The following is a 12083-nucleotide window of genomic DNA, read 5'->3' on the forward strand; positions in this document are numbered from 1 at the left end:
AGGGCTCCTGTTAAGGTCTTCAAGGTGTTTTTGTTGACCAGTGAGGAGATCCTGTAGAGGAATCTTGTTCTATGGTTGACTTTTTTGATTACGTTGGTGGCCATTTTATCACCGGAAAGATTAGCCTCCAGGATGGAACCTAGGTAGGTAATTTCATCTTTACGTGTGATAACATTGTCACCCACTCTAACCAAGAAGCCATTTGCCTTGCTGAGATTACTAATAGAGCCAAAGAGAATGGATTCAGTTTTTCCCAGGTGTAAAGATAGTTTGTTATCAGCGAGCCAGGTGCAGATTCTACCGAGTTCAGAGCTGAGGGCATTTTCAACCTGCAGTTTGTCCCTGTCCGAGACCAGCAGTGCTGAGTCATCTGCGAACAGGAACAAGTTGCAGTCACAGGCTGAAGTCATGTCGTTTACATATATTAGGAACAGTAGAGGCCCTAGTATGCTTCCTTGTGGAACGCCACAGCTCACTGGGAGGGGGGGGGACAGTGTTCCGTTCACTTCCACCATCTGTTCTCTCCCCTCCAGGTAGGATTGCATCCAGCTCACTGATGTGCTATCGAAACCAATTGCTTTTAGCTTGTTAACCAGTATGGAGTGGTTCACGGTGTCAAAAGCCTTTTGGAGGTCCAGCATGACCATGCCGCAGTATTTGCCCGCGTCCACCTCTTGTTTGATGTGGTCGCTCAAATAGAGGAGGCATGTGTCAGTGGAGTGGGATGTTCTGAAGCCAGATTGGAACTCGTACAATAATTTATTAGTGGCAAGATACTTTTCAACCTGTTCATAGACTATTTTTTCCATCACTTTCGAGATGGAACTAAGAATAGAAATAGGGCGGTAGTTGCCGGGGTCTAATTTACTCCCTTTCTTGTGCAAGGGGGTTACTTTGGCCAGTTTGAAATCTTGGGGGACCTGTCCCTGTTTGATGGAGAGGTTTACTATGTGGGTGATGATTGGAGCTATAGAGATGGCTGAGTCTCTGAGAAATTTGGAGGGAATGTTGTCATGGCCTGTGGCCTTGTGGGGTTGGAGGGCACTCAGTTTCTTAATTACCTCATCAGTTGTTACCATAACTAGTTTAAAATCGTCTTTACAAACACCTAGGTTTTTGTAGAAGGTTGTAATGTGCTCTACACCAAAGAGCCCAGAGTGGGAGGGCAGTTTGTTAACCAGAGTTGTTGATATGTTTGTAAAGAAGATATTCAAGTAGTTGGCCACATCAAGGTTGTCAGTGATGAGAGTGTTGTCAGATTTGATGTTTATGTTCGAAAATCTGGTTTTTAGTTTCTGACCATAGCTTAGTTGATTGTTTAGTAGCTTCCAGAGCTCATGAGGATTGTTTTTGTTTTCCTCAGCTTTATCATTAATGAAGTTACATTTAGCTGATTTGGTCATGGCAGTTACACTGTTTCGTAGTTTGATTCGTTGTGTATTTAGGTTGTTCAAACGAGCTTGGCGAACACTGTCGAAGCGCTTGGCTAGCTTTGACTTGCATTTTAGAACTTCAGAGCATTTTTTGTCTCTGGCTTTCATTGCAGCCAGTATGTCCGGATTCATCCATGGTTCCGAGCGGGTTTTGCCCCTGGTGGTTCTCAAAGGAGCCATGTTGTTCAGTACTGATGTAAATTTGGTTTTGAAGCCAAGCCAAGCTTCTTCGACATGTGTGCATTTAAGCTCATCGGACCAATCCAGACTCTCCAATACTTGGTTAAAGACCTCACTAGAGTAGGTTTTGAGGTCCCTTGATATGACTGTTTTGTGGCAGCCGGTCTTAAGTTTTTGTATTTTGCGGGTACAGAATATCATAAAATGATCACTAAGCCCACATACAATAACCCCTTTCTTGGAGATTCTGGATTTGTCCGAGGACAGAATGAGATCAATGACAGTTTGAGTAGAATCACACACTCTAGTGGGTTGGGTAATTAGCTGACTGACACTATGTAGATCACAGAACTTACTGAATGACTTAAACACAGGTGCTTCCTTTCGTTGCATGTCTGTATTGTAGTCGCCAATCAGGATTTTCTCTACACATTCCTCCTCAGCTAAGCACCCCTCAAGTATATCATAGAACCCATGTTGGTCAGGCGGTCTGTAGACGGTGCCCACTAATACTGATTTAGCTTTTTTGAAAATTAATTCAACCCACACAGTTTCAATTTCATCATGCTGTAAGTCAGTACGAGTAACATATTCAGTGTCTTTGTGAATATACATACACACGCCACCACCATGCCTGTTTCTGTCGTTTCTGATCAAAGAATAGTTCTCTATTTCAACTTCTGGGTCTTTGGTTGACTCATCAAGTTTGGTTTCAGAGAAGCTAATGATGTTCGCCTTACCGCATTGAAACATATGCCTGATTTCAGCCATTTTGGGTCCAAGGCTGTTGACATTCAGGTGAAAGATATGAAGTCCGTTGGCTCTGACTATGGTGCTTATCTCCTCCATGGCGAAATAGGGGAGCGGAGGGCCATTGTTGTCTGTAGAAGCCGCGGGTTGCCGTGGGGGGAGGGTGGGGGGTGCGTGGGGGTCGTCGTGGGGTGGCGGGAGTGGGGGATGGGGTCCCGAGGGCTCTGGTGGGTCCGATTGACCCTTAACCCATGTCTAACCAATGACTAGTCTAAACTAAGTATGCACCCCCTGATGACGCAGAGGAGGGAACACACCCCCAGTGCCCACAGCGTCCCCAGCGGGAATTGAACCCAGGACCTTCTAGCTGTGAGGCGACAGCACTACCGACTGTGCCACCGTGACCCCAGGAGGTGGGCTTTCTGACCTTTGACTCATCCCTTTAGGCACAGTGTTTGACTTCACTGGCATAAGTGTCGAGGGAACGGTCACCGCAGCGTAATATAACTCTACCTACTTTGAGTAGGACTCTTTTCCGGTCAACTGGCTTGTCAAGGTAGAGCACCTCAGCAGTGGTGTTCACCTCATACATTTTACCTACTCACCAATACAAAGGCGGCTTGTGTTATTAGAAAGCCTACTTTCCTTATAGTGGATGCACTCTGAGCCCCCCACCACACACGTATAAAATGCACTTTTTTCAATATCGGTGGAGGGCACAGTGGCCTTTCTGTCCAAAAAGTGCAATTCATACTTGTGGTGGGGGGCTCAGAGTGTATCTGCCTTTGCATTGGTGAGTTGGTCAAACTTTCTTTATATTTCTGCAACAGAGGAGAGGCTGGTCTGCATTTCATGTGAGGGCAGGAAGACAACAGTCCCATAGCCTTAATGCAACGGCTTCAAAGGACATTAGGGCTATGGACCTGAGTTAAGTATATTAGATACATACTAGGTATTGGCCTGTTACGGGTCTCAGGGCTGCTGAGTACCTCATTAACAAAACTGAACCTGAATAAACAGCGTAAATGGAGCCCTTAACAGCGTTAAGGGTTGGGAGAGGGTTGCGGTTAGGTTTAGGTGTGCTGTCCCGTGGGAGGTTAGGTTAGGGTGAGGGTTTGAGATAATTAACATCGGTAGACAACTTGACTGCGTGTGCGTGCGTTTGTTTGTTTTGATTTGTGAGTTCTCTTGGCACAGTACCATGGGTGTGTACGCATAACAAAACCATGATGCTTCTATGCAACGATTGGTATGAAAAACATCATTGAAGCTGAGAAGGGCCATGCCAGTGTCGGCTATGGGGATTAATGTGGTTGACACGCACTGTAGGAGGAGAAGATGAGTTCAGATATGTACCAGTGCCACTGTCTGCTATTTCGTTTAAAGCTGCATTACACCTCAAGCAGACTGTAATTATGAAACCTTTTAATTAATTGTCTGGTTTGGGTGTTATTTTGTTCATAAAGTGCATGCTATTCTTGTGTGATCCTCAACACAGGATTTGATATATCCAGACTAACATTATTAGTATTGCCGCCACCACCAATAACCATGATAGTACAGCAGCTATCTGCACCCGGGGGCATCACTATGCCAGCTTGTGAATGTGATCGACATTTGCATTAATGTTTTATTTTTGCCACGGACATGCAAAACAAGTGATCAATGATATTACCAGAACACAAATGTATAGCCTACAGTACTAATAGACTCTTGACGTGTCATATATTGTCTACTCTATTCCACTGCGCTACACATTTTAAAATAAGTCACTTATCAAAACTTACTTTTGGGGAAAATACGATCTACAAGCTCACAACACATTACGGCATGTTGTGACCTTGTAGATCAGCAATATTGTCCTTTCTTATCCACTGTATACTGGCAGGTGGCCATCCTGAGACAGGCATTATATGTGGCATAATGCATGGTCCAAGTATATTCCATGTTTGGGATTTCAATAAAATGGTCTTATACAGTAAGTACAGTTGCAGTCCGAGAAAGGGACACTTAGCTGCAAAGGTGAATGGGTGTGCAGTATACTTCATATTAGGTTATTGCAGATGGCCTTTCAGAGGACAGTGTTACTTGGGGACATGAGGAGACAGGAAGTTGTACAAGCTAAACTAGTTTTGTGTTTGTCAACGTAGCTTAAATAGTTGGTGTCAGTCCATTAAGGTGTGGTACTGTACTCTATGTTGAAGAGAAAACAATGCAATAGAAACGTACCTGAGATTCAAAACAGATAATTAAGTACATGATGAGTGATTCATGAAGGCCATGTCAGGATTTAAAGGAATGCAGTGTCACAATAGTAGTTTGATTAGGGTGCCCAACCTTGATCAGAGCTGAGGAGGAGGTCTGTGGATCAGGGAGAAAAACTGTGTCATAGAACTTAAATTAATTGAAAAATATGTTCATTTGAAGAGTCAGAACTGTATTTGATAGTCAAAGTTAAATCCAACATTGACCACTTTATTTTTTTTAATTTTATTGGTAGGCTATCTGTCTTGAGAAGCAGGAAGTGATAGATAGATATATAGATAGATAGATAGATAGATTTTACACAAGTAAGACGCGGGAAGCGTGACAGCGTGACACACAGACAGACAGACCCTATTCTAGCCTTCACACGCACGCACGCACTAGGCTATACTAGGCTGGATCTGGCTGGGGAAGGCTAGAATAGGTTAGGTATGCGGTCTAGTCTAACTTGGACTCAGGGGGGTGGACGCCTCTGCCTTGCATAGTCCCCAGTGAATAGGCAGGTTGCCCTTCACTGGTAACCTTACTTTGGATTTTAAATATATTAAGGTATTGTAGGCTGGGATTTTACAAAAAAGCCCCCCTTTTAAATACATACAGACATACAGACATACATACATACTTATAAGGTATGCCATCTGGTGGCTAATGAACCAAACACACATTCTCAGAAGTTGAAGCAGTTTTAGAGGACCCACTTTTAGGCCAGTGCAACAGAGCATGCTTTTGCCTTTTTTAAAACCTTACCCATTTTAACCAAATACATATAAAACTGAAATTAGGAAAAACACTTGACATATAGATGTGTTTTTAAAAGCGGGCACTGTCTCCGCTTGCCTAAGAGTAAAGAGAGCCTACTGTCAGCTGTCCAGCAGTCCAAATATTATTAAATTAAATTTCAGAATGGTATACCTGAGGCCTACCATACCAGGCCTCAAGCCTGAGGCCTGAGGCCTATACCAGGCCTGAGGCCTACCATTGCGTGGCACATCTATGCACAAAATGTCTATGTTCACAGGCTTCTGTGTGCGGCCTAGAGGAGCAACTGAGCATGTGTAGAACCACTTCTTACACCTCTTCTTGTTTGGGAAACCCAGCCATTGTCTTGTTCATTGACATAGGCCAGGCTGGCTCTGTAGATGGACAGGGGACTGCATTCCCGTCACTGAGAGACCATCCATACTTAGTGAAGGAAGGGATGTCCCGCTTGGCAATGCACGTCCCTGCCAGGGATGAATGTCAACATAAACAGAGGAAATGCCAACAGAAACAGCAGAACAAAACCAAAATACAGCCAGAGTGATGTCTTTCTGCAAAGAAACACCCCAGAACAATAATATACTTAATAGAGGGAAATTATGGCTAAAATATTTATATATCTCTTGTGGTTAGAAGAAACCATGAGTTTGTATTTCTAGCTCATCTGGTTCAGAATTTAGAGCCAAACCCATTTCTGGGTGCTAGTATTGTGGTGGCCATATTGGATATCATGGAAACTTGCAATACAAAAACTGTTTGTATTCATATCATTGATCAACCTGTGAAGTTTCGTGGAAATATCCCTCAGTTAAAAATGTTGCCCTATTCACCCGCATTAGGCTAATGGGGGATAATATTGTGGCGGCCACATTAGATTTCCAGCAAATAAATTGACCGGTGTGTCCATATAGGTTGTGATTCTATTGGGTCATAGATATTATTTCTGGTGGACAACCTTTGACGTTATGGCAAATGCAGGTATCCAAAACAAGGCGTGGTTTGCCCCCTGTGTAATAGGATCTGACAGGAAATGTAATGTCTCATGTTTGCAGCCATTTTGACAATATGCAAACTCAAGAAAATATGTCCCTTCTGTGCCATGAATCTTAGCCAATTGCTTGTGTTTGCTAAAACAGTCAACAATCATGGTTGTTGCTAAGGCTTTCACTTAGAGCTCCATATATGGGATAACCTATAGTCCCATATATGGAGACAACGGCGATATCCAGAGCTGACATCAGATTAATGTAGAAACTCCAAAGATGGATATACACAGTGGTGACATCATCGTGACACTAGACTTGCACAACATAAAAGGCGGCTCCCAGCTTCTAAACCTCAGTTACCAAGCAACGCACATGGTATCTCCAACGATCCCAAATCCTCAGAATCTACAGCAGTCAAGCAAGACGCAGGATTCAGGATACAGCACATAGGACAAGACTCAAGACACCACACTCAAGACACAAGATCCAAGATCAAGAACATGTCAACACATACGAACCAAGGTGTCTGGCTTTACAACCCAAATACCTTGCATAGCTTTACGAAGACCACCATTCCAATTAGCGTCGTTAAACATCCCGGTTTAAGTTCGGATCGGACACCACTGCAGCGGGTCCTAGCCTAGACAACCAGCACTAGTTCGAGCTATTTAGTAATGGTAGAAATCATGGAAAAGCACTACTTCGGGTAGCCACCATCTTGTAAATATGCACAATAAGGGTCCAGACACACCCAATAATAAGAATAGGTATTCCATTGAGTATCTCATGGTCAGAAACCCCTAAATAGATACCAAGTTTGCGTTTCTAGCTCATCTGGTTCAGAAGTTCGAGCCAAACCTATTTTCTGGGTGCTAATATTGTGGCGGCCATATTGGATTTCATGGAAACTTTCAATGCAAAAAATGTTCATATTCATATTATTGATCAACCTGTGAAGTTTCGTGGAAATATCTCTGTTAAAAAAATTGCCCTATTCACCCCCCATTATAACTAATAGGGGCTAATATTGGGGCGGCCATATTGGACTTTCGCCCAACAATTGACCAGGTTGTCCATATAGGTTGTGATCCTAGTGGGTCATAGATATTATTTCTGGTGGACAACTTTGTATGTTATGACAAATGCAGGTCAACCCCCTTTGCCCCCTGGGTAAGTTATTAGTGCAGCCACACCCGGCAGCCAGCAAAAAGTTCTCAATGGGCCCAAAAATTAAGGGCTGGCACCTGGCATTTACCCTGAGTAGTCATATATGACTGATATTATTGCATCTGTTGCATCATAAGATGTGATGCATTGCATCTCCCGAGTCCCGCCATAACAACCATAGACTGTTTTATGTCAAGTACACAGGCGGATGCATGCACGCTCGCTTCTCGCCCTCAGGGCGTCTTACTGGTTTTATTAATACAATGTAGGACTAATGACATTATTGAGGGTAGCCCCTCCTATATTCAGCTATAGTGTCGATTTTTGTCCTAACACAAACATTAAATGCCATTCACAATGAAAGGAGAATTTAAGTCATGTGTCTGAGCAAAGACTAAATTCCCATTGACAATAAATGGATAATGTACGATGAAAAGAGCGCCCCTCACTTACACGGGTGTGATTTATTTTAAATCAGAAATGACTGTTTTTCTTTGCAGCTTGAGTGGCCCATTTTAGCTGAACATAAAAAAAATAAGTCGGCTAAGCAGTATACGTGATCATCAGCATTATACGTGATGAAGGCCACCATTGTTTTTTTTTATTGATTTGTCAACCTTATCATTGACAACTGAGATTGCTTTCACCTGGCATTTACCCTGAGTAGTCATATATTCACATTCAGTAGATCTCATGATCTTTTGTGGCCAGATGTAATTTCTTGGGGTTTAGTAGGACTATAGTAAATAATAAAAAAATAAATCGCTCTAAAATTTTGTAAAAAAATACATATTTAGCCCCATGCTCGAATGCCCCCGCCCCTGTGTCAAAAACCGCTAAAATCCCTAAAACGAAAGAAAGCAGCAAATGAAGAAAAATTAACACTCATCTTTTACTTTCTCTAATAACAACCTAAAACATGAACCTTGGTTGAAAAACACTAAAGTTGTCCTTTAAACATATTAAACAGTCAATTATAATCATATAAACCCAATTTAGTGTCATGCATTGCTTTTTCTCAGTTTCCCAGGCTAATTACCAAAACGTGGCCCAAATTGGCTGACATCCCCCTTTTTATAATTTTATCGACGGCACGGGTGAGCAGCCGACCGGCCGTCGATCCCAAATGACTCTGGACCACATCACGGTAGTGAAGAAGACAAGAAGTGGTGGAAACTGGAAAGGATAGTAGGATATACCAATAAACAAAAGAGGTATTAGCGCACGCTGCACACCAATAGTGAGGAGGTGCTGACCACGGGACGGGAGACAAACTTGTAAAGGAAGGAGAGGTTGCACGCAGCACAGCTCGTAGTCACGAATCACGATACAAAAAACTTCTATTAAATACCAACGTTTCGGCACCTGAGTGCCTTCTCTTCAGGGTATGAAAGAAAGGATACCAATTATGACAAAACGCAGGAGGAGAGGAGTGGAGTGGAGGAGGAGAGGAGAGGAGAGGAGGAGAGGAGACTGGAGGGGCGGCGAATATAATCGCACAATACGCGTCGCATTTAGATGTGTACACTGTATAGGCAAACGCGAATAAATTCGCCGGGCAAATATTTCGCATTTTCGGATCGCTTATTCGCATCGCGTCGCTAATTCGCCAGTGTGTAATGACCTTTAGTTTTAACATTAATCACTCCATTTTCGTTTATAAGTTGTCATACTTGTTAATAGTTTTCATCTTATATTAAAATTGGCTTAACGGAGGACCAGCCGGCAGGCTATTAATGTAATAACAATGGCTTCTATTTCACTTCAGTATGTTCAATTCCCAGAAAGAGAAGTAGTTTCTATTAGCTTGGAAAATTGGAATCCACATGGATGAGGTCATTGGTCGGCAGGTTTCTGAACTGTCCATATACAGTAGCCCACCAGTGAGAAATGAGATGCACGGTGAGTAGTAGATAGACATCTTATAAAGAGCATTAGTGAGAACCATAAAGATAACGTTGAAAATGGTTGAAGTGCTCCTTTAAGCATTATGATAGGCCTACATGCAGTAACAAATGGAAGAGCCAAGAGTTCATGCAGTATATGACTGTAATACAACTTATGACAAGTTATAAACAAAATAAATACAGTACTGACTTTCTTGACATGATATTTTAAGTTAAATAGTCATACATTGTCATTTTTGGTGAAATGATCATATTGTTTTGGATCCTTTTTTTAATGACTACTTAGGCCATTAATTTAAGAAGGTGATGATATTTGAAAACATAGATAATCTAACTTCTAAGTATATAAGAACCCTGATCAAGTGTATAGGGTCTAATGTGTTCTTCTTTGCAAGCAATTTAACACAAAGCCGAAGCGTACATTAGGCTTTACACATCAGATATTAATTAATTATGCTTCTGAAAATGAAAAAACGCTCTGCAGCAGATATCCACATGGTTCAAAATCAGTGATTTCCAATTTAGTGTACAGTACAAACATTACCATAATACATAATTTCTACATCAAGTATTATTAACTCACTAGACAGTCCAACTATGAAACATTCCTGACTCATAATGAAACAAAGAAAGCAGCCCACAGAATTCAGTTCTCTATTTTTATGCCGACTGTGCAGTATGGGCACTTGTGCAATTCCCACAATAATTAGTCTCCTTAGCAAGTTTCAGCCAGATTAAGTAGTTCCTCTATAGACTGATCAAACCCATTTTTTGACGTAATTTAGTTTTGAAGATGAATGTATTTATTGGAATTTAATTATTGAATTAGATAGGAGAGTGCAGAGTGACAGGAAAGAGAGAGGGGACACATGCAAGACATTAACCCATTAAAGGTGCATTCCACTCATTTTCAACATTTTACCTGTCATTAATATAACATACCTTGGAGCTGTCTGTATTTCCTAGAACTGGAGGTCTGGAAAAAAAAAAAATTCTAAGCTTTAAAAGGTGGCCTCCTGTGTTGAACAAATCCATATATTGTTGTTGCATGTTACATATGTTGTTGCATGTATATCATTTGGTGTTATTATATATATCATTTTTTGGTTTGGTTTCTTTCCGTTGTTTATCTTGATTGTTCTTTATCATTTCTTGTCTCCATAGTATACTATTTTACATCAGTATCTTTCAGTTTTTCAGTTTAGTTACTAGAGTTTACCTTACAAAAGGAAAACAACACATCAAAAGGAAAAACATTGGAAATGTAAAAGCCCACAGACCTAGTAGGACTGGTGAGATCTTTATTTGATGTATTGGTGAAATGAGTATAAATGTATGTTTTTAAAATGGTTTTAAATTGTTTTTAATTGGTGCACTAAAATATCTGAACAGTTTATATTTACATCAATATGTCTGGGTCCCCACCCACTCACTCAGGGGTGACGTGTCACACCTGTAGTGATGGGAGGGGCACCAAAATGTGGTGTTTTGATTGGTTAATGGGTGCACTCCCTGAGTATAAAAGTACAAACTTTTGTGTATGTTCACATGACCTGATGAAGATCAAATAGATCGAAACGTTGTCAGAATTTTCAATAAAGAACGTCTTTCTTATACCTATGGTGTGCGGGCTCCATCCAATACCTACTGAAGTTTCTTTAGCCCAGCACCCAGCCTGTTGATGTGCGTATTCTACATCCGCTCCTGAAAAAAATAATTAACATGGTGAATCACATCTTTTTTCAGACCTACAGTTCTACAGTTCTTTTCCCTTCTGGCCCCAAAACTGTGGAATGCACTCCCCGGTGCAATCAGAACTGCAGCATCACTCCCAATCTTCCGCCGTAGTCTGAAGACCCACCTTTTCAGACTTATAGCATGTCATGTAGACAGCACAATAATTGCATTGTATGTAGTCATAGCACATCATAGTACATATGTATAGCATAGTATAGTATATAAGTATAGTTAATATGTATAGTGTCATTATATAGATATGTTCTAGTTACGTTCTTAGCTTACGCATGTTTCTTGATAAATGCATTTTATATATGTGATGTATTCCCATACTTTTTGTTCTTGCCTAATGTAAGTCGCTCTGGATTAAGAGCGTCTGCTAAATGCTAAATGCTAAATTTGTAAATTGTAAATTGTAGAAAGGTCTAAGGTCTACGTCTAAGGTCTGTCTAACCTGAATGGGGGGGGACTTTATTATTTCCAGCGGTATGTTAATGACATAGTAGAATGTTGAAAATGAGTGGTATTCCCCTTTAAGACCTGCTGAGGCCGATTCTACAAATGTCTTCTAAAATCCTAGTTTTCAAAAAAACATATACCGGTATTACTATATCAGTGGTGCTCAAACATTTTCATGACAAAATAATTTGTTCCATGGACTCCCAGACGCAAAGATTTGAGTAAAAAATGTTTGATTTAAAAATATATATTCAAATTGCGCATGTTCACAATGTTTCAAAAATAGCACTTCTAAAGGTCATAGCGCGGCACGATGTGCTATGAGCTTGTATATCTGCTATTTTCGATTAGCCAACACAACATTTTGATTTCATTTTAAATTCTAAAATGACAGGCTAAGGAGCAGGTTGGAACTGGCTGAACCACCCCCTTTCTTTTTT

This window comes from Electrona antarctica, assembly GCF_951216825.1.
Source record: "Electrona antarctica genome assembly, chromosome: 8".
In the NCBI taxonomy this organism is placed as follows: Eukaryota; Metazoa; Chordata; class Actinopteri; order Myctophiformes; family Myctophidae; genus Electrona; species Electrona antarctica.